Source organism: Arachis hypogaea, chromosome 15 (assembly GCF_003086295.3).
Source record: "Arachis hypogaea cultivar Tifrunner chromosome 15, arahy.Tifrunner.gnm2.J5K5, whole genome shotgun sequence".
In the NCBI taxonomy this organism is placed as follows: Eukaryota; Viridiplantae; Streptophyta; class Magnoliopsida; order Fabales; family Fabaceae; genus Arachis; species Arachis hypogaea.
The window spans coordinates 58,326,851-58,350,284 of NC_092050.1; positions in this window are offsets into that span (position 1 = coordinate 58,326,851).

Here is a 23,434-nt window from a genome sequence, read left to right on the forward strand (position 1 = left end):
TGATGCAAGAGTAAAGTCAAGGCATGAAGAGCACTCAAAAGCATCAAGTTCAAATAAGAAAGAGTTGACACAAACAAGATTAGTGATAAGCATGAGAGCAATTGGTCTTATCCTAACTCAATGATAACGAGGTACAAAAACAAAGAATAAGGAGTTAGGAAGGACTAAAGCACTAATCTTGTGTGTGGAACAATTATCACAATTAATGCCAAACAAGTCACGAAGCACCAAAATAATCCAAGGACTTCTCAACAATTGAGTAAGAGAATAAAACACCATTATTAAAATGAGAAACTTAGAAAATAAAATAAGAACAAACTATAAAAACAAAATTAAAATGCAATGAATGAAAATAAGCAAATGCAATAAAAGAGGATCGAAGAAAATTTTTTTTTTAATTTTAATTTTAATTTTTATTTTTTATTTTTAATTTATTTTTTATTTTTTATTTTTTTATAAAAGAGAAAAAAATTTTCAAGAGAGGAAGAAGAAAAAGAAAAAAAAGTAGAAAGAAAGAAGAAGAAAAGAAGAAAGAAGGAGAAAGGAGAAAGGAGAAAAACAGGGGGCAAATCCGTGCATATGCGCCATGCGTGCTTATGCACGGATGCAGCAGGTACAATCCGCGCGTGCACGCCATGCGTGCTTATGCGCGGATGCAGCATGTACAATCCGCGCGCGCCATGCGTGCTCACGCACGGATGTGGCAGGGACAATCGGCGCGTGCGCGCCATGCGTGCTTACGCGCGGATCGCCTGGCACAAAGTAGGCATAAAGTGGACACAACTCTCGGGTTTTAGTACTAGGAGTTGTGAAACCATACCGGCGCGCGCGCGCACAGCATGCTTGCGCGCCGATGCCCACTCTTTTTTTTTATAGAAACAGGGTAGTCTCCTAATCTACAAGCATTCTAATATAACCAAAATTAAGTTCAACAACAAATCATTTTGGTTTTTGAAAAATTTTCAAACACACTAAAAACAAAACTTATACTACAAGCAAAAGACTACTCAACAACAACTAAGCTACAACTTAAGGCACAAAGCTAAGCAAACAAACCAAGAACCAAAATATTAAGACAAGAGTATGCAAAGAAGAAAACTACCTAACAATGGCAACCCAATTCATCCATTGATTATATTTACAAGAGAATGGAAAGAGTTTACCATGGTGGGGTGTCTCCCACCTAGCACTTTTAGTTTAAGTCCTTAAGTTGGACATTTGGAAGACTTCTTGTTATGATGGCCTATGCTTGTACTCATCTTGAAACCTCCACCAATGCTTAGACTTCAATTAAGCTCCAAAATTCAAAACCAATGGCACCAAGCTTTGATGAAATTCTACACAAGCTAAGGGCTTCCAAAATTGATCTTCATCTATTCCCGGATCCCAAATCTTGTTTCTACACCCGTCTTCAAGTTGATCATCACAATTCCAATTGGGTGAGAAGTGATCCGAATTCTCAAGTAAACACCAAAGCATCTTCCTAGACCTCTTTAGTTGAGAACTATACCAACCATTGCACTTAGACTTTAAGCTTCCAACCATAAGGAACCTTGATTGGCATTTCCACCCACTACTCAATTTCCTTTTATTCTTAACCCCACAAAGAGCTCTAAGTTGCCCATCCGTCTCAAGCAAATCATATTCAAGTGAGAAATTAAAGCTTAGGGATAAGAATTTTACCCACTTGAATGTTGTGTTGGATGGTGACTTAGGAAGGGATGGTCCTAATGATCTTGTAAGTTTCACTCCCTTGTGCTCTTCTTTGATAACTTTCACCTCTTTACAAGCTTCTTCAATGTTCACCTCTTGAAAATGCTCTTCACATTCAATCACTTCCTCACCAACTTCTTTTAGCTCTTCTCCACTCCTCATGTCACAACTTGGAGGTAATATGGAATTCACCTCAGCATCTACCTCAATTTCAATAGGAAAAGATTCCTCAAATACCAAGGGATCATGTGTTGGTGTGGGATCATCTTCAAGAGAACGAGTTGTTATTTGCTCATTTTCTTCCAATTCTTCATCATTCCTTATATGCTTAGGAGTTGCGCATTATCCTCCTCAACATCATCTTCAAGTTCAATGGAAGAAAGTTCAACAACTTCCACAAAAGCATCAACAATATCACTCGGTGTGGAAGTGCTCTCAAGCTTGAAATCCACCTCTTGTTCAACTTCTTCTAACTCTTCAACCACTTCTTCTTCTTCAGCAATCTCTCCCTCCTCCACATGTTACAAGACATACCCCATCTCCTTGTCCTCATGTTGAGATTCTAAAATCTCCTTCATGCTCCTTCCTTCGGTTGATTCCTCACATTCATCCGTGGAGGTGCTTTTCTTGTTGCATGAGTCCCATGAGTCCAAGCTGCCTTTAATTTTGGCAAGGTTAGCCTCGATAGCTTCGTGCCTCTTTTGGGCTTCCTCTTGCTCCTTTTGACGGATGATTGCTTGAAGCCGATCCATTGCTTCCTTGAGACGATCCATTGGCTCTTGTTCCACTTGGCTAGTATAAGTAGGATCATATTGCTCTTGGATGGATGGATATGGGTGTTTTTCCATGGAGGGTTGTGATGAAAAGGGAAATTCATTTTGTGGTTGAGAATTCTCATACATTGGAGGTGGCTCATCTTGGTAATAGTATGGAGGTGGTGGTTTTTGAGGGTATTGGTGGTTGAATTGGGGTGGTTCTTCATATGGTTCATATGGTTTACAAGGTGGTTGGTATGGTGGGTAAAGATTAGGATCATATGGAGGTGTTTGGTAGTATGAGGCTTGTGAGTGTGGTGGTTCAAAATTATGTTGAGGAGGTGGTTCATAGGCATATGGTGGTGGTTGTTGACAATCACAATAAGGGTCACCACATCCATTAGATTGGTATGTTTTAGGATTAGAGTTATACCCATAAGAATCCGAAGGTTGTTGTTGCCAAGAAGGTTGATCAATCCCTTGAGGCTCCTCCCATCTTTGATTGTTCCATCCTTGATGCACATCCTCAGTGAAGCTTTCATTTCCTACAACATAGTTTGAACCAAACTCATAGCTAAAGGGGTGAGAATTCATGATAGCAAATAAAAACAAAAACTAACAAAAATAAGCAACAAAGTTCTAAAGCTAACAAAAACTAACAAATAAGCAAAAGGCAAACATATTCACAATATTCACAATAGCCAATAACATAACATCATTGCAAATCCCCGGCAACGTTGCCATTTTGATAATGAAATTTGCTTGATGGTTTAGAATTTCTATTATAGAAACAAGAATTTCGTTGTAAGCATAGCTCCAAACCAACAAACAATTCCAACTTAAAAAATTTGAGTTGTCACAAGTACAAACCCCAATAAGAATTAACCGAAGTATTTAAACCTCGGGTCGTCTCACAAGAAATTGCAATGAAATGTATGATTATTGGCTATAAAGGAACAAAGGGGTTTGATTTTATATTTTTGCAAGAAAAGTAAATGGCAAGAAAAATTAAATGACAAGAAAACAAAACGACAAGAACTAATAAAATAAAGGAAAAGTACTCTTGGCTAGACATAGGTAATTGAGATCACCATCCTTGTCTACAAACCATATATTGACAATTATGAGATGCCAACCTATTAAGTCTACTTCCAAAAGCTTTATGTACGTAATGTCTACTCCTAAGCTTGAAGTACGTTAAATAGGTTTGATCACATCAACCCATAAGTCCCAACCTATCTACTAATTAGATTAGTAGTGAGTTCGTATCAATGAGTATCAAATTGATCACCAAGGGTTCTCAAATCACCAATTCATTGAGACCCAATGACTCAAGGTCACTCAATTCCCTTAGCCTAGGCCAAGAGCAAAGAGAACTACTCAAAAACTAGTGTAAACATTTCATCAAACACCTAGAGTACAAGAAAAGTAAACATCATAAAATGCAAGAATTAAAGGAACCCATAACTAACATAAGTAAGAAATCAACAATAACAATCAAGATCAACATAAAAGAAACATAGAAACATGAAATTGCATTAAAGAAAATCAAAATCCAACAATTGTTCATAAACATAAAAATGGCAAAATAGGGAAATTAACAACAAGAACTAGAAGAACAAAGGTGTAACAGCAAGAAATTAAAAGAGAAAACTAAATCAAAACAAGAATTGAAAGATGAATTTAAGAGAATTAAACCTAAACTACCCTAAATTCTAGAGAGAAGGGAGAGCTTCTCTCTCTAGAATTCTAACCTAAAACATGATGAAAACTAAACTATGACTACTTAGTTTATTCCCCCCTCAATCCTTGGATTTAATAGCATCAGAAATAAGTTGGATTGGGCCCAAAATGAGCTGCAAAATCGCTGGCCACGATTTCACTTTTAGTGAACCATGTGCTCCATCGGCGTGCACGCGTACATGGCATGTGCGCGCCCCTATACGCGATGCAACTATAGCAAATTTTATACTATTTCGAAGTCCCGTATGTCAAGTTTTCAACACAACTGGAACCGCCTCATTTGGACCTCTGTAGCTCAAGCTATGGTTGATTGAGTACGAAGAGGTCAAACTTGACAGCTTTACAGTTCCTTCATTTCTTCATGAGTTCTCCCACTTTACATGCTTTTCTCCTCACTTCTTCCATTCAATACTTGCCTTATGAACCTGAAATCACTCAACAAACATATCAAGGCATCAAATGGAATTAAAGTGAATTAAAATCACCATTTTTAGGGCCTAAAAAGCATGTTTTCACATTTAAGCACAAATCAAGGGAGAATTGCAAAACCATGCTATTTCATTGAATAAATGTGAGAAAAGGTGATAAAATCCCCCAAATTAAGCATAAGATAAACCACAAAATTGGAGTTTATCATGAACTAAACCCCAATTTCATTAGGGGGAGGAGCTCTATTGTAATCCCAATGAATCAACGAAATTCTTCTTCTTCTCTATTCATTTGTGTAGCAATTGGGTATCTTCTGTTTTAATTATGGATTATTCACTCCGGAAGGGGGTTTAATTCAGTGAATGCTTCTGTGAGCCTCAGAAGGGGAATCACTTGCATTAGAATTGGAGCTTTATCCTTCATTACTCTCTTGATCAACAATATTCGGGAGGAATTGAGATCCTGAGAGTTAGTGTGGCATATGGATAAGAGAATTGCACTTAACCTCTTCTCATGACAATTAGATCAAGGAATTGGCAAGATTGATTGTGATTAGAGAGATTGGATTGCCAAGGAATTGGGATCCAATCAATTTCAATCCGCCATAGATCTACCAAATGATTGAGAAAGAAGTTGAGATCCAACTGATTCATGAAGGATTACAGTATCTCCAAACCCTGATGAATCACTTTCTTTGAATTTCTTCAATTTAGAGTTCTCTGATTTACTGCAATCTGCATTCTCCATTTCTGTTTTGATTCTCAGCACCCAAATCCCTTTATTCTTCATGCAATTTAAGTTTCCTGGCTATTTAGATTCTGCAATTTAAATTTCTTTCACTTTAAGTTCCAGTTATTTACCTTTCTTGCAATTTAAGTTTCAGCTCTTTTAATTTTTTGCACTTTAAGTTTCAGCCATTTAAGCTTCCTGCAATTTATTTTTCTGTCAATTTCCATTCTGCACTCTAGTTTACATGTAATTTATTTTTTGTTAATCAAATTTTACTCAAATCATCAAATATTCGCTTAACTAAATTCATCATCAAACTAAAGTTGCTCAATCCATCAATCCCTGTGGGATCGACCTCACTTCTGTGAGTTTTACTACCTGATGCGACCCGGTACACTTGCCGGTGAGTTTGTGTGGAATCGTTTTTCCCTCAACAAGTTTTTGGCGCCGTTGCTGGGATTGATATAGATTGAAAATGATTAAGTACGTGATAATCTAGATTAAGCATTTTTCTTTGTTTTTGTTAAGTATACTAACTGTTTGAGATTTTGTCTAAGCTAACCTTAATCTCACTCTAGCAATAGAGTACTTTATTTTTAGTTTCTGGTTTGTTTGTGTTGTATGCCAGGATGAAGAAGAGGTGAATCCACCTCCTTTGATTTTGAGCCAGAGAGAACATTTTTGAGATTGAGAAGAGAAGCAAGAGGGAATGGTGTTATTGGAGAAGAAGAATCAGAAGAGGAAGACCAAGAGATGGAGGGAAATCTCCCGAATCCACCAGAGGAAGTGGCCAACAACAATGGCCCACCTCAAAGGAGAGTTCTAGCTTCTTACAGCTTCCCCAATCCAAGAAACTGTGGGAGCAGTATACTCACTCCCAATGTTCATCCAAATAACTTTGACGATGGCCAATTTGCATGGGTTAGGAATTCGATTATCAAAATGGAATTGGCATTGTAAGTATAGTCCTAACCCTACAAATTGACCATCAATCAAATAATAAAGTCAATACAAAATAACCGAGAGTATTTAGCTCCCGGGTCATCTTCCCTACGAGTTGTAATGAAATGTACAATTATTGGCTATGAGAGAGAGAGCATGGGGATTGTGAATGCAAGCAAGAGGTCAAGTAATGTAAATAGCAAGAAAGTAAATGGGCATGCAAGGAATTAAAGTCAAAGCAATTAAAGGCAATGAAAAATGGAAATTAAATACTAAAAAGGACTCTTGGCAAGAAGTGGGTAATCTAGGTTTCCTATCCTAGTTGTGGACCACAAACATGGCCATGTGTGGAATTAATCCAAACCAATCAATCCTCCTTGAGAATTAGTCAAAGGGTGTAATTGGTCTCAATCTATAAGTCCTAGTCAACTCACTAATTACTTAGTGAAAGACTAGCGTCAATGGAAACCAAACCAATTAACTATTCTCACACAATGCGAAATAGACATCCACAACTCAATTCCACCCAAACACCCAATTTCTCAACCAAGAGTGTGAAAACTAAACATGCAAGCAATTAAATATCAAAGCAATTAGATGCAAGGAAAGGAAACTTCAAATGCAAGAAAATATCTTGGCAAGTAATTGAGAGCTAAGGCTACCTATCCTAGCCATTGACCACAAACATATGATGATTATGAAGAGTTAATCCTACTTAGTCAACCTTACATCGAAGATAAGTCAAATAGGCATAGTTAATTTCAATCCCTAAGTCCTATGTCAACACTAAGGGGTCACATAGAGTCAAGGGAGACCAAATCAACTAACTACTCTAATATATCAAACAAGAATGGAATCAATGACTCAAGGATCACCAAAGTCAACAATTCCAAGCCAAGAGTTAAGAAAAACTAAGTGAAAACTAAGCCAATCATTTTATCAAACACTTGGTGTGCATGAGAATAAAATAATATTAAATTGTAATAAAATAAATTCTACAACTACCAAAGCAAAAAAGTGACAATGACAACTAAAGAAAGCAATAAATGACATGGAAACATGAAATTGCATTAATTGAAAATCAAAATGACAAGAGTGTTTGATGAGCGGATAATTTATACGCTTTTTAGCATTGTTTTTACATAGTTTTCAGTATGATTTAGTTAGTTTTCAGTATATTTTTATTAGTTTTTAAATAAAAATCATATTTCTGGACTTTACTATGAGTTTGTGTGTTTTTCTGTGATTTCAGGTATTTTCTGTTGGATTCTGACCTCCCTGCACTCAAAGTAGATTTTCTGGAGCTACAGAAGTCCAAATGGCGCGCTCTCAATTGCGTTAGAAATTATACATCCAGAGCTTTCCAGCAATATATAATAGTCCATACTTTGCCCGAGTTTAGATGACACAAACTGGCGTTCAATGCCAGCTTCCTCCCCTATTCTGGAGTTAAACGCCAGAAACAGGTTACAAACTGGCGTTCAACTCCAAGAAAGACATCTCCACGTGAAAGCTTCAATGCTCAGCCCAAGCACACACCAAGTGGGTCCCAGAAGTGGATTTCTGCATCATTTACTCATTTCTGTAAACCCTAGTAACTAGTTTAGTATAAATAGGACTTTTTACTATTGTATTTACATTTTTTAGTTACATCTTTTGGATTATCTTTTGATCCTTTGATCATGTTCAGGGGGCTGGCCATTCGGCCATGCCTGGACCTTGTTCTTATGTATTTTCAACGGTAGAGTTTCTACACACCATAGATTAAGGTGTGGAACTCTGCTGTTCCTCATGAATTAATACAAAGTACTATTGTTTTTCTATTCAATTCAAGCGTATTCCTATTCTAAGATATTCATTCGTACCTCAATATGAATGTGATGATCGTGACAATCATCATCATTCCCAACCTATGAACGCGTGTCTGACAACCACTTCCGTTCTACCTTAGATTGAATGAGTATCTCTGGGATTCCTTAATCAGAGTCTTCGTGGTATAAGTTAGAATCCATGGATGGCCATTCTTGAGATCCGAAAAGTCTGAACCTTGTCTGTGGTATTTCGAGTAGGATCTGGGAAGGGATGGCTGCGACGAGCTTCAAACTCGCGAGTGCTGGGCGTAGTAACAGACGCAAAAGGATCAATGGATCCTATTCCAGCATGATCGAGAACTGACATATGATTAGCCATGCAGTGACAGTGTATTGGACCATTTTCACTAAGAGGACAGGATGTAGCCATTGAAAACGGTGATGCCTAACATACAGCTTGCCATGGAAAGGAGTATGAAGGATTGGATGACAGCAATAGGAAAGCAGAGATTCAGAAGGAACTAAGCATCTCCATACGCTTATCTGAAACTCTCACCAATAAATTACATAAGTATCTCTATCTTTAATTTACGTTCTATTTATATTTTTATTATCAATTCACCATAACCATTTGAATCCGCCTGACTGAGATTTAAAGGTGACTATAGCTTGCTTTAGGCCGACAATCTCCGTGGGATCGACCCTTACTCACGTAAGGTTTATTACTTGGACGACCCAGTGCACTTGCTGGTTAGTTGTGCGAAGTTGTGACAAAGTGTGATTCACGTTTGAGAGCACCAAGTCTTTGGTGGCATTGTTGATGATCGCAATTTTGTGCACCAAGTTTTTGGCGCCGTTGCAGGAGATTGTTCGTGTTTGGACAATTGACGGCTCATCTTGTTGCTCAGATTAGGTAATTTTATTTTAATTTTAATCTTTTTGTTTTTATTATTCTTATTTTCGAAAAAAAATTATTTTCAAAAATAAATTATTCTATGTTCTTCAGAATTTTTAAGAAGAAATTCTAGTGTTTCATGAGATATGTTGAATCCTGGCTGGCTGTTAAGCCATGTCTAATCTTTTGGACCGAGGTTTCACTTATCCTTAAGAGAAGAGCTTCTTTATCTTCCTCAGCAATTTAGCTGTTGTATGTAATGATTTGCTAAAGCTTGGCTGGCCATTGGCCATGTGTAGTGTTTTGGACCGGAGCTTTCACTGAAAGCTTGGCTGGCTAGTAAGCCATGTCTAATTCCTGGACTGGAGCTTTAGACTAACATTGCATGATTCCTGGAATTCTCATTAGAAATTTTGAAATCCTTATTTTTCTTTTTCTAAATGATTTTTGAAAAATACCAAAAAAAATTTGTAATAAAATCATAAAATCAAAAAAATAATTTGATGTTTCTTGTTTAAATCTTGTGTCAGTTTTTAAGTTTGGTGTCTTGCATGTTTTTCTTTTCTTAAAAATTTTCAAAAAAATATGTTCTTGATGTTCATCTTGACATTCAAAGTGTTCTTGGTGTTCATCTTGACATTCAAAGTGTTCTTGCATGCATTAGTTGTTTTGATTCATAATTTCTATGTTTTGTGTCAATTTTGTGTTTTTCTCTTTCATCATTAAAAATTCAAAAATAAAAAAAAATATCCTTCCCTTTTTCTCTCATAAATTTTCAAAAATTTGAGTTGACTTTTTCAAAACTTTTTAAAATTTAGTTGTTTCTTATAAGTCAAATCAAATTTTCAATTTAAAAATTCTATCCTTTTCAAATCTTTTCAAAAAAATTCAAATCTTTCTCATTTTTCTTTTATGATTTTCGAAAATTTCAAAATGATTTTCAAAAATCTTTTTCTTATTTTTGTTTCATATTTTCGAAATTAATGCTGACAATTAATGTGATTGACTCAAAATTTTTAAGTTTGTTACTTGCCTAGTAAGAAAGGTTCAATCTTTAAACTCTAGAATCATATTTTTTTAGTTTCTTGTTAGTTAAGTAATCAACTTTGATTTCAAAAATCAAATCTTTTTAAATTTCTTTTTCAAATCTTTTTCAAATTAAGTTTCAATCATATCTTTTTCAAAATTAATTTCAAAATCTTTTCTAACTTCTTATCTTTTCAAAATTAAATTTCAAATCCTTTCCAACTAATCCTATCTTTTTGTTTCAATCATATCTTTTTCAAAACTACCTAACTAACTCTCTCTCTAATTTTCGAAAATTACCTTTCCTCTTTTTCAAAATTTCTTTTTAATTAACTATTTGTTTTAAATTTTAATTTGATTTGATTTTATTTTTATTTTTAAATTTTTGAATTTTTATTTTAAATTCAATTTAAAAACAAAAATACTTTTATTTTAATTTATTTAATTTTTGAATTCTCTCATCTCTCATCCCCTTCTGTTTATTTATTCATCTACTAACACCCCTCTTTCACCCAAGAATTCGAACTCATTCCTCTCCCTTGTGTTTGGATTCTTATCTTTTCCTTCCTCCATTATTCTCTTCTCATACTTACATAAGGAATCTCTATACTGTGACATAGAGGATTCCATATTTTTTGTTCTCTTCTTTTTCATATGAGCAGGAACAAGGATAAGAACATTCTTGTTGAAGCTGATCCTGAACCTAAAAGGACTCTGAAGAGGAAGCTAAGGGAAGCTAAAGCACAACTCTCTGGAGAAAATCTGACAGAAATTTTCGAAAAAGAAGGAGACATGGCCGAAAACAATGCAAGGAAGATGCTTGGTGATGTTACTGCACCAAATTCCAATTTACATGGAAGAAGCATCTCAATCCCTGCCATTGGAGCAAATAATTTTGAGCTAAAGCCTCAATTAGTTTCTCTGATGCAACAGAACTGCAAGTTTCATGGACTTCCCTCAGAAGATCCGTTTCAGTTTTTAACTGAATTCTTGCAGATCTGTGATACTGTTAAGACCAATGGGGTTGACACCGAGGTCTACAGGCTTATGCTTTTCCCATTTGTTGTAAGAGACAGGGCTAGAATATGGTTGGACTCTCAACCTAAAGATAGCCTGAACTCTTGGGATAAGCTGGTCATGGCTTTCTTAGCTAAGTTCTTTCCTCCTCAAAAGCTTAGCAAGCTTAGAGTGGATGTTCAATCCCTCTATGAAGCTTGGGAGAGATACAAGGGACTGACCAAAAAGTGTCCTTCTGACATGCTTTCAGAATAGACCATCCTGGATATATTCTATGATGGTCTGTCTGAATTATCTAAGATGTCATTGGACCATTCTGTAGGTGGATCCATTCACCTAAACAAAATGCCTGCAGAAGCTCAAGAACTCATTGACATGGTTGCAAATAACCAGTTCATGTACACTTCTAAAAGGAATCCTGTGAATAATGGGACACCTCAAAGGAAGGGAGTTATTGAAATTGATACTCTGAATGCCATATTGGCTCAGAATAAAATATTGACTCAGCAAGTCAATATGATCTCTCAGAGTCTAAATGGATTGAAGGAATCATCCAACAGTACTAAAGAGGCCTCTTCTGAAGAAGAAGCTTATGATCTTGAGAACCCTGCAATAGCAGAGGTGAATTACATGGGTGAACCCTATGGAAACACCTATAATCCCTCATGGAGAAATCATCCAAATTTCTCATGGAAGGATCAACAAAAGCCTCAACAGGGCTTTAATAATGGTGGAAGAAACAGGTTTAGCAATAGCAAGCCTTTTCCATCATCCACTCAGCAACAGACAGAGAATTCTGAGCAGAATCCATCTAGCTTAGCAAATATAGTCTCTGATCTATCTAAGGCCACTCTGAGTTTCATGAATGAAACAAGGTCCTCCATTAGAAATTTGGAGGCACAAGTGGGCCAGCTGAGTAAAAGAGTCACTGAAACCCCTCCTAGTACTCTCCCAAGCAATATAGAAGAGAATCCAAAAAGAGATTGCAAGGCCATTACCTTACTTAGTGTGGCTGAACCCAAAGAGGAGGAGGAGGACGTGAATCCTAGTGAGGAAGACCTCTTGGGATGCTCAGTGACCAATAAGGAGTTTCCCTCTGAGGAACCAAAGGAATCTAAGGCTTATCTAGAGACCATAGAGATTCCATTGAACCTCCTTCTGCCCTTCATGAGCTCTGATGAGTATTCTTCCTCTGAAGAGGATGAAGACATTACTAAAGAGCAAGTTGCTAAGTATCTTGGTGCAATCATGAAGCTGAATGCCAAATTATTTGGTAATGAGACTTGGAAAGATGAACCTCCCTTGCTCACCAATGAACTGAATACATTGGATAGGCAGAAATTACCTTAAAAGAAATAGGATCCTGGCAAATTCTTAATACCCTGTACAATAGGCACCATGACCTTTGAGAAGGCTCTGTGTGACCTGGGGTCAGGAATAAACTTAATGCCACTCTCTGTAATGGAGAAACTTGGGATCTTTGAGGTGCAAACTGCCAAAATCTCATTAGAGATGGCAGACAACTCAAGAAAACAGGCTTATGGACAAGTAGAGGACGTGTTAGTAAAGGTTAAAGGCCTTTACATCCCTACTGATTTCATAATCTTAGACACTGGGAAGGATGAGGATGAATCCATCATCCTTGGAAGACCCTTCCTAGCCACAGCAAGAGCTGTGATTGATGTGGACAGAGGAGAGTTAGTCCTTCAACTGAATGAGAACAACCTTGTGTTTAAAACTCAAGGATCTCCTTTTGTAACCATGGAGAGGAAGCATGAAAAGTTTCTTTCACTGCAGAGTCAACCAAAGCCCCCATAGTCAAACTCTAAGTTTGGTGTTGAACCCCCACATTCAAACTTTAAGTTTGGTGTTGGGAGGTTCCAACAATGCTCTGAACATCTGTGAGGCTCCATGAGAGCTCACTGTCAAGCTATTGACATTAAAGAAGCGCTTGTTGGTAGTCAACCCAATGTTATCTAATTATATTTATTTATTTTCTATTGTTATTTTATGTTTTCTTTAGGTTAATGATCATGTGAAGTCATAAAAACTACTGAAAAATAAAAAAACAGAATGAAAAATAGAATGAAAAATAGCACACCCTGGAGGAAGAGCAGTCTGGCGTTAAACGCCAGAAACAAGCATCTGTCTGGCGTTTAACGCCAGAAACAAGCATCTGCCTGGCGTTAAACGCCAGAAACAGGCTATATTTGGGCATTTAACGCCAGAAACAAGCAGCAGTCTGGCGTTAAACACCAGGATTGCACAGCAAGGGCGTTTTACACGCCTAATTGGAGCAGGGATGTTAAGTCCTTGACCCCACTTGATCTGTGGATCCCACAGGATCCCTACCTTTTCTTCTCTACTCTTCACACCTTTTCATAACCCTCTTCCCCAAATACCCTTCATCAATCACCTCAATCACTCTTTCCCATCACACCTTCACCACTCACATCCATCTTCTCTTCCCCCATAAACCCTACCTACCTCTAAAATTCAAATTCTTTTCCCTCCCAAACCCAACCCTAATGGCCGAACCCTAAACCTTCCCCCACCCCTATATAAACCCCTCATTCCTTCTTCATTTTCACACAACACAACCCTTTCTTCTTACCCTTGGCCGAATACACACCTCTCTCCCTCTCCTCCATTCTTTCTCTTCTTCTCCTTCTTTCTTTCTTCTTTTGCTCGGGGACGAGCAAACATTTTAAGTTTGGTGTGGTAAAAAGTATTGCTTTTTATTTTTCCATAACCATCAATGGCACCTAAGGCCAGAGAATCCTCAAGAAAGAGGAAAGGGAAGGCAATTACTTCCACCTCTAAGTCATGGAAGATGGAGAGATTCATCTCAAAGGTCCATCAAGACCACTTCTATGAAGTTGTGGCCAAGAAGAAAGTGATCCCTGAGGTTCCTTTCAAGCTCAAAAAGAATGAGTATCCGGAGATCCGACTTGAGATCCAAAGAAGAGGTTGGGAAGTTCTCACCAACCCCATTCAACAAGTCGGGATCTTAATGGTTCAAGAGTTCTATGCAAACGCATGGATCACTAGGAACCATGATCAAAGTGTGAAACCGAATCCAAAGCATTGGCTCACCATGGTTCAGGGGAAATACTTAGATTTTAGTCCGAAAAATGTAAGGCTGGCGTTCAACTTGCCAATGATGGAAGAAAATCAACTAAGGGTGGAACATCAACACCTCCCTAGGAGAATTAAGTTCCAACATGGGACAACTAAGGGTGGAACATCAAGAGCACTCCATCATTCTCCATGAGATTAGAGAAGATCAAAGAGCTGTGAGGAAGGAGCAACAAAGGGAAGGAAGAGACATAGAGGAGCTCAAAAGCACCATTGGTTCTTCAAGAAGAGAAAGATGCCACCCTCACTAAGGTGGACTCATTCCTTAATCTCCTTGTCTATTTATTTTACTGTTTTTCGATTTTTGAGCTTTATATTTTATTTATGTTTGTGTCTTTACTATATGATCACTAGTGTCTAAGTGTCTATGCCTTAAAGTTATGAATGTCCTATGAATCCATCACCTCTCTTAAATGAAAAAATGTTCTAAAAACAAAAGAACAAGAAGTACATGGTTTCGAATTCATCCTTGAAACTAGTTTAATTATTTTGATGTGGTGACAATACTTTTTGTTTTCTGAATGAATGCTTGAACAGTGCATATGTCTTTTGATATTGTGGTTTATGAATGCTAAATATGCTGGCTCTTGAAGAATAAGGAAAAAGGAGAAATGTTATTTGAAGATCTGAAAAATCATAAAAATGATTCTTGAAGCAAGAAAAAGCAGTGAATACAAAAGCTTGCGAAAAAAAAAAAGAAAAATAGCGAAAAAAAAAGAAAAAGAAAAAGCAAGCAGAAAAAGCCAAAAGCTCTTTAAACCAAAAGACAAGAGCAAAAAGCCAATAGCCCTTAAAACCAAAAGGCAAGGGTAAATAAAAAGGATCCAAGGCTTTGAGCATCAGTGGATAGGAGGGCCTAAAGGAATAAAATCCTGGCCTAAGTGGCTAAACCAAGCTGTCCCTAACCATGTGCTTGTGGCGTGAAGGTGTCAAGTGAAAACTTGAGACTGAGCGGTTAAAGTAAAGGTCCAAAGCAAAAAAAAAAAAGAGAGTGTGCTTAAGAACCCTGGACACCTCTAATTTGGGACTTTAGCAAAGCTGAGTCACAATCTGAAAAGGTTCACCCAGTTATGTGTCTGTGGCATTTATGTATCCGGTGGTAATACTGGAAAACAAAGTGCTTAGGGCCACGGCCAAGACTCATAAAGTAGCTGTGTTCAAGAATCAACATACTGAACTAGGAGAATCAATAACACTATCTGAATTCTAAGTTTCTATAGATGCCAATCATTCTGAACTTCAAGGGATAAAGTGAGATGCCAAAACTATTCAAGAGGCAAAAAGCTACTAGTCCCGCTCATCTGATTGGAGCTAAGTTTCACTGATATTTTGGAATTTATAGTATCTTCTCTTCTTCTTATCCTATTTGATTTTCAGTTGCATGGGGATAAGCAACAATTTAAGTTTGGTGTTGTGATGAGCGGATAATTTATACGCTTTTTAGCATTGTTTTTACATAGTTTACAGTATGATTTAGTTAGTTTTCAGTATATTTTTATTAGTTTTTAAATAAAAATCATATTTCTGGACTTTACTATGAATTTGTGTGTTTTTCTGTGATTTCAGATATTTTCTGGCTGAAATTGAAGGACTTGAGCAAAAATCAGATTCAGAGGTTGAAGAAGGACTGCAGATGCTGTTGGATTCTGACTTCCCTGCACTCAAAGTGGATTTTCTGGAGCTACAGAATTCCAAATGGGGCGCTCTCAATTGCGTTGGAAAGTATACATCCAGGACTTTCCAAAAATATATAATAGTCCATACTTTGCCCGAGTTTAGATGACGCAAACTGGCGTTCAACGCCAGCTTCCTCCCCTATTCTGGAGTTAAACGCCAGAAACAGGTTACAAACTGGCGTTCAACTCCAAGAAAGACCTCTCCACGTGAAAGCTTCAATGCTCAGCCCAAGCACACACCAAGTGGGCCCCAGAAGTAGATTTCTGCATCATTTACTCATTTCTGTAAACCCTAGTAACTAGTTTAGTATAAATAGGACTTTTTACTATTGTATTTACATTTTTTAGTTACATATTTTGGATTATCTTTTGATCCTTTGATCATGTTCAGGGGGCTGGCCATTCGGCCATGCCTGGACTTTGTTCTTATGTATTTTCAACGGTAGAGTTTCTACACACTATAGATTAAGGTGTGGAACTCTGCTGTTCCTCACGAATTAATACAAAGTACTATTGTTTTTCTATTCAATTCAAGCATATTCCTATTCTAAGATATTCATTCGCACCTCAATATGAATGTGATGATCGTGACACTCATCATCATTCCCAACCTATGAACGCGTGTCTGACAACAACTTCCGTTCTACCTTAGATTGAATGAGTATCTCTGGGATTCCTTAATCAGAGTCTTCGTGGTATAAGTTAAAATCCATGGATGGCCATTCTTGAGATCCGGAAAGTCTAAACCTTGTCTGTGGTATTCCGAGTAGGATCTGGGAAGGGATGGCTGCGACGAGCTTCAAACTGGCGAGTGCTGGGCGTAGTGACAGACGCAAAAGGATCAATGGATCCTATTCCAGCATGATCGAGAACCGACAGATGATTAGCCATGCAGTGACAGCGCATTGGACCATTTTCACTGAGAGGACAGGATGTAGCCATTGACAACGGTGATGCCTAACATACAGCTTGCCATGGAAAAGAGTATGAAGGATTGGATGACAGCAATAGGAAAGCAGAGATTCAGAAGGAACTAAGCATCTCCATACGCTTATCTGAAACTCTCACCAATGAATTACATAAGTATCTCTATCTTTAATTTATGTTCTATTTATATTTTTATTATCAATTCACCATAACCATTTCAATCCGCCTGATTGAGATTTACAAGGTGACCATAGCTTTCTTCAGGCCGACAATCTCCATGGGATCGACCCTTACTCACGTAAGGTTTATTACTTGGACGACCCAGTGCACTTGCTGGTTAGTTGTGCGAAGTTGTGACAAAGTGTGATTCATGTTTGAGAGCACCAAGTCTTTGGCGCCATTGTTGATGATCGTAATTTTGTGCACGAGTGTTCATAAAACATAAAATGACAAAATAAAGGAAATAGCAAGAGAAATGAAGAAGAAGAAAGATGCAATAACAATAAATGACAAGGAAAAGTAAATGAAAACAAGAATTAAACATAGAAATTACAAGAAATTAAACTAAAGAACCCTAATTCTAGAGAGAGGGGGGGGAGCTTCTCTCTTTAGAGAACTACACTAAAACATGATAAAAGCTAACCCTAATTGCCCCCCTTCATTCCTCTTCACTTTGGCCTTAAATAGCTTCAGAAAATGAGTTGGACTGGGTTCTAGAGGCCCAAAAATCACCCCCAGCGATTTGTATTAATGACCTCACATGCATGCATGCGTGCGTACGCACGACCTACTGTGTGTACGCACGGTTGCGCAGAATTCCCATCGTGCGTACGCACGACATTTGGTGCGTACGCATCCTTGCACGAAGTCATCGTTGTGCGTACACACGCATCATTGTGCATACGCACCCTTGCTGCAGCTTCCAAACTCTATTTTCTTCATGATTTCTCCCCTTTTGGATACTCTTTATTCACTTCTTCAACCCAAACTTGCCTTAAAAACCTGAAATCACTTAACAAACACATCAAGGCACCAAATGGGATTAAGGTGAATTAAAATTGACCAAATTAAGCACAAAAGAGCATTTTTTCACTTTCAAGCACAATTTAGGGAGAAATCTCAAAAGCATGCTATTTAGATGAATAAATGTGGGTTTATGTGATGAATTCCACTCAAATCAAACCAAAATATATCGTAAAATATGGACTCATCAATTCCCCCACACTTAAACAATAGCATATCCTCATGCTATACACAACCAAAGGAGATGAATGAAAGGGTAAACATCTTATTGAATGCAACTACCTCTATGCATGTAACTATACTAAATTCTATATATATATATATATATATATATATATATATATACACTATGATTCCTATTGAGTTTGGCAAAAGCAAACAAAAGAATCTCAATCAATCCAAAGTACAAACTTAGGGCCAAGATAAGAAAATATAGCAATATAATTAATATTCAAAGATTTGATTTGAAATTTCCAAAATTAAGTTCAACAACTTGCAAGAAGACACAAGATGAGCAATGGGAACATAGAATTGAGTAATTGAAACCCTCACCGGATGTGTTTACACTCTAATCACTCAGTGTGTAAAGTTTAATCACTCAATCCTCCTTTAATCATGTTTCTCAAAGATTTACAAGTCATCTAACAAGCAACTAATATTTGATGAATGAATGCAAATATCATGAAGACTTTTGAGGGTTGTAATGGTAAGGGTAGGATTAATATGGTTAAGTGGGTTAATAGATTGGATTTTTGATTAGCTCAAGTATCCCACCTAATCCTATATATCATCTTATATTCTTAACAAAACAATCCTAGCTACCCATTTGTCCTCTTTCTCACATTCTCTCATGCATCCTTCTTTCCAATTCAACCACATATGCATCTCTTATTTTCATTATTATTATCATTTCTTTTTTTCTTCTTTCTTTTTTTTTTGAATGAGATGCATATGTTTTAAGCAATAGATTCATGAGTGACTACCCATTTTTTTAAAATATTTTCAATGAGCACCCAAAGCACTAACTACCAATGTTTCCCACAAATGCCCCCCACACTTGATTAACACACACACAAACCCAAGCTAATCAAAGATACAATCAATGGACATAATGTTTTTTCACTTAGGGTGAATGATGTGCTCATAATAAGAACAAAAGGGGAATTAAAGGGTCAAAAAGTGGTTTACAAAGATAGATGCAGGGTTGGCCATATGGGTTAGTGAGCTATACAAAGATGGCCTCAATCATACTAAATACAATCCAAAACAACAAATATAGGACATATAGACTAAAGCAAATCTAAGATCACAATCATAAAAGGAGTTTATAACACACAAGAACAAAATTTGTGATTGAAATTATGCAACCACACAATTTAAGCTCAAATTTCACTTGGTATTTGTTCAAGCTCTTTTCTATGTTCCATAAAAAGATACTTCAAGCAAGTTCAAAAATGATTTTCAAATCTAATCAATGGAATGCCCAAAAAGAGATTTCTTGAAAATTCTTTGTTGTTTTACCAAAACTTATTTACTATATGTATGTATGTATGTATGTATGTATGTATGTATGTATGTATGTATGTATGTATGTTTGTTGTGATGGATGCAATTTCAAAATCTTTCCTAGTTCTATTCCTAATTTTCAACAAGCAAAAATTAACATGAACAATTAGGACAAAATTGACTAGGCATTATACTATTCACATCATTCAATCACAACTTCTATCTATAAAATATATACTAAGAAAAAGATGCAAAAATGCAACATGCAATAGCTAGATATAAACTATGATATATATATATATATATTATACTAAAAGAAAATGCAATGCAATAGTAAAAAATATTCCAAATATATATACAAGAAACCTACTAAAGAAATAAAAATAAAGTGCGAAGTGTTTGGAAAAGAAAGTTTACGCCCTAAAATGACGAATTCTCCCCCACACTTAAGTGTTGCACGGTCTTCCGTGCACAAACAGAATCCGGGGAGAATGTCTCTCAAGAGCTCCACCTTCGGGTGGCGGATGCGGGGGCTTGGGTTGTGTGAAAATTGCCAAGTCCAATGCATTCTCGGCATCTCCATCCTCGGTGTCCTCCTCCTCTCTCGGCTCCTTGCCTTTTTGTCCCATCCTCAAAAAGAGTGAATAAAGTATTATTAGGCATCATAGGGCAAGTAGCACAAAAGGGTAGAGGGGAGAGTAAATAAGCATCCAATTGAGGAAGTTTGCATAGTCGTATGGAATACACACAACGGCCGGCTAACGTGGCATCCACACACTGAAAAAGGTAAGCATGAGTTCCTCAACTAAATGGCCTAAGATGCAAGCAATAAATGAGTATCAATTAAACATAAGCAAGCTTAGGCAATTGCAACAAGAGTGAATTGAATTTAGAAAATATTGGATATTGAAGGTGTGCAAGTGAAAGAGCAAAAGTGATGTAGATTAGCACAACAAACAATAACCAATGCAATTATGAAAAGATAATTACTTATTCATCCTTAGGAAAAATCAAATAATCACATGTATAAGGTGCTTATTACAAAAAGTGACAAGTCTTGATAAGAATCAAGTCAAGCTGACTCAAAAAAAAATGCAAGGCATTAACAAGGAACAAATACCTTGTTATGTGATTATATTCACTAAAAACCATGATGAATAAATAGTTCAACTCAATTCACTAAATTCATTATGCACTTATAAAAATTTCACCTAATACGCAACATGTAAATGTGCAAATCCAATTAGGTGTTAGTAATTTAAGGCAAAGTATAAGTATATTGATGAAATTCAATCAAGCAACCCAATCAATATTAAGTAAACACATACAACTTATTTAATTAATTAAGCAAGTAAACCAAAAATAATATAACTACTAAAATGAAAATGACATGCAATGAAAACTAAGTAAAACAAGTAGAGAAACATGGAAAAAGTAAGATAAGAGAGAGGTGAAAGAAAGAAGAAGAGAAGAAGAAGAGAGAAGAGAAGAAAAAGAAAAGAAGCATAAAAGTGAGAAAGCAGGTACGTGTGCATACTGTAACATCCTAACTACCAAAGCTCACGCTTCCGGCTGCGTGACTTTGATAGCTCGGACGTTACGACGACTTTTATACTATTTAATACTAAAATATGAGCCTGTTTAAAACTTTAAACCGCAACATCGCTCCAAAGTATCCTTACTATGAAACGTACATCCATACATACAATACAACTTACAAAAACTCATAAAGAGTACATCCAAATATATATATAATATTACAAGCATTAACCAATACAATTCCTATCCTTATTACAGAATATATCAAGACAAAGGCGAGGGTACCATAAATATTAATCTAAAGCAATACAGAGCATTTCAACAACTAAATAAACTCTTCATGACTTCTGCGCCCATATCCTGAAAGGGAAAAATGTAGGGGGGTGAGAACATCATCCTCAAAAGGGTTCTCAGTAGAGGGTTTTTGGGAATTACTGTAATAGGATACGTGAAGATAAACCATACCAATGATTAATAACCGCCTTATGCCTCTTTTCAAAAACAGCGGTTTACAATAAAAGTAAAGTCAAAAATTTTTTTCTGAAAGAGGAACCGTTCAATTCTCAAAAACTCAAAAGCCTTTCAAAAAGGTTTATCAACGCTGAACCAAAATAGCCTTTCATATTTTTCCAAACCAGAAACATAAAACCGAAACTAACCATCGGTCCATCTCATCTCAACCACGGCCCTAGGCCCAAACAGTCCAACCAACAACCAATCACCAAGGTCCAACAGAATCCCAGTCACAATCACAAGTAGGAAAGTTCAATCACAAACAACAGTTACTACAAGTAGAACATTTAGCAGATAATCACAAGTAATCATAAAGGCAAACCAAGTACAATATGCACACCCAAACAATGTCACATAGATGCATATGATGCATGCCTGTCCTAGTGGCTGATGATATCATTTGTCGGTTATATAGCCAACCCGACAAGTCCTGGTAGCTAACCATTGGACTGTCCCTCTGTCGTGCATTGATGCGCGCTCATGGACTATGTCGGTAAAGAGTTTCTCAATAAAGTTACGTTGCAAGTATAGCTCTACCAACAACAATCCTTGAGGATCAAATTTAGAGAGGGATTTTGTTGTCACAAGTTCAACCCCAATGAAAATAACTGAAGTATTCAAACCTCGGGTCGTCTCACAAAGAATGGGCAAACATGTGCTTCAACATTGGTTAGAAATCCGGGGTTCTGAGTTATGATCAAGAAATTAAATGAGAAATCTTCACAAGCAAGTAATCTTGAAATGCAAGAAACTACTTCAAATGGCTAAACAAGATGTGAGCAATACCAAACTAGTGAAATAACATTCAATATAATTCTATTCTAAAACTAAGCAATGACTATAACTAAGGCAAGGCAATTAAGAATTTGAGTTTTCGAATGTGAATAATAAAAGCAACTCTTGGCTAGGCATGGGAATTGAGGTCACTATCCTTGTCTAATAACCATATCTTGACAATTATGAGGAACCAAACTCATTAAGTCTACTTCTATACTTGAAGTACGTCAAATGGTTTGGTCAATATCAACCCATAAGGTCTAACCTCACTACTAATTAACCTAGTAGTAGGCTAGTGTCAATGGCTATCAAATTGACCACTAAGGGTTCCCAAATCATAAATCCATTAGACCCAATGAATCAAGTTTACCCAATTTCCTTAGCCTAGGCCAAGTAAAAAGAACTACTCCATAAGCAAGGTAAACAATTCATCAAACACATGGTAAGCATCAACGAAAGACATGTTCAAAATGCAATTAAATTAAAGATAACAAATACCCACTAACAATTATCAACATACAATCACTCAAACAACACAATTAATCTTAGAAATCATCAATGTAACATTAACAAAGCAAGATTCACAACATTCATGAAATGGGTAGAAATTGATAATTGATAAGAATTCATAAAACTAACACAAGATCTAAGCAAAATTATACTAGGGAATTCAAATTAAAACATGTAAAACTAGTAATTAACAAGATCCAATTCAGAATTCAACAAGAGAAGATCAAATTAAAGCTAGATCTAGAGAGGAACAAGGGTTTCTCTCTCTAGAAGAACAAAGAACCCAAAAAACTATCTAAAAATGTGTCTTAGTGTAAAATGAATGATCCCCCTTTTCCCCTTGCATCCTTGGGTCTTTTCCATGCAGAGACAGCTTGAATTTGGGCCTAATGAGCCTCAGAAATTGCCAGGCATGATTTTCTTTAATGAGTTCACGTGCAGCTTCCCGCGCGTGCGCGCCATGCGTGCGTGCGCGCCGATTGCTTTTGTGATCCACGCGTGCGTGCCAAGTGCACGTGTGCGTCGGTTGGAATTCTCTGGCCCGCGTGGATGCTTCCATCCTTGCGTGTCGCTTCTAGCTATCCTCATCCACGCGTGCGTGTGGAGTGCGCGTGCACGCCGGTGCTGAAGTTTCCAAAATCCAAATCTTCATGTTCCTTCCTCTTGTACATGCTTTCTTTCTCTCTTCTAGGCCATTCTTACCCTATTAATCCTGAAATCACTTAACAAATTCATCACGGCATCGAATGGCAATAAAAGAGGATC